The sequence below is a fragment of the Tupaia chinensis genome, unplaced genomic scaffold (assembly GCF_000334495.1).
Source record: "Tupaia chinensis unplaced genomic scaffold, TupChi_1.0 Scaffold000410_1, whole genome shotgun sequence".
Classification (NCBI taxonomy): domain Eukaryota; kingdom Metazoa; phylum Chordata; class Mammalia; order Scandentia; family Tupaiidae; genus Tupaia; species Tupaia belangeri.
In genome coordinates this window covers 1-1,233 of record NW_006159915.1, presented here as the reverse complement: position 1 = coordinate 1,233, position 1,233 = coordinate 1, and positions in this window count along the sequence as shown.

Here is a 1,233-nt window from a genome sequence, read left to right as displayed (position 1 = left end):
GGGAGTAGAAAACACTCAACAGCCAACATACCTCACCATTTAAGTGTTATCTGTTGCTTAGACATAATAGTTTACAAATTGTTTAAGATAACAAAAAAATCACATTGTTTAGCCAATTTTGTTATGTTAACATAACCTCCTCAAAAGCAGCCTTTTTCTAGTGGAAAAAAGATGGAGTACATTGAAAAATTATCATCTAAAATAGGTCCCAAAGATTTTAAACTGAATCAGGTTTACAAAAATCAGCAATGAAAGTTGACAAAATGGTTTAAAGTTTCCATCAAGCTCTTCTAATTATTAAGTATGTGGACTCTTAATGCAGGTAGAAAAATGTATGATAAAAAAAAAAACCAAAAGGTTCACTGACTTATTTAAATACTCAAAGACTTTTAAAAAATGAATCATGTGTTAAGTGACTGATGAACATAAAGAGGTATATCGAGGACACTGTTCTTGAAAATTTCAGTGTGACTTGGTCCTTGTCTCTCTACTCTTCTTTCTTGCCTTTTAACTGATAAGGGTATGCTCCATGTTTTCATCTGTGACCTCTCTTTAGATAGTTCTTAAACTCCTAACTGTTTTTCATTAACCTTACTCTTAAGCCAGCTTCCTAACAACTAGAACTGTGGAGAATGATACAAACTCTAGAATCAGAGAACCTGGATCTGAGTGCTAAATGTTCTACTCTATTATGAGATTTTGATAGAGCAAGATCATTAATCTCTCAATTTCCAACTGTTTTGTTTTGTTTTGTTTTGTTTGAAGAGGTTTTTTCTATAGGGCGTGTGCGCTCACCAGAAAGACAGAGAGAGACAGAGAGACAGAAAGCGAGAAATCAGCCCCTAGGCAGGATGGCAATGCTGCAATCCCTTCTCTTCCATTCTCCTCCCAGGATTTTGGGCATGCACGCACACGTGCCTGGCATGAGTTTAAGCCACTGGGTCCGGGACTCAAACCGCTGTCAACTACATGGGAGTCCAACCACGCAGTCATAACACTAACTGCTGGGCCCTCTACGTTCCCTATTTTTTAAATGGAGTGATGAATCTACCTCAACGATTATAAAAAGAATCCAATAGCGTAAAAGAAAATGCAGTGGTAAAGCCTCTTGGATATGGAAAGAATTCAACAAATGCTGACTCTCTTTTCTACAAATATACCTCACTACCACTAATTTTACCATTATTCTTGAACATTTTTTTAGAGGTTTTTGCTTAAGGGCACGTGCACTTG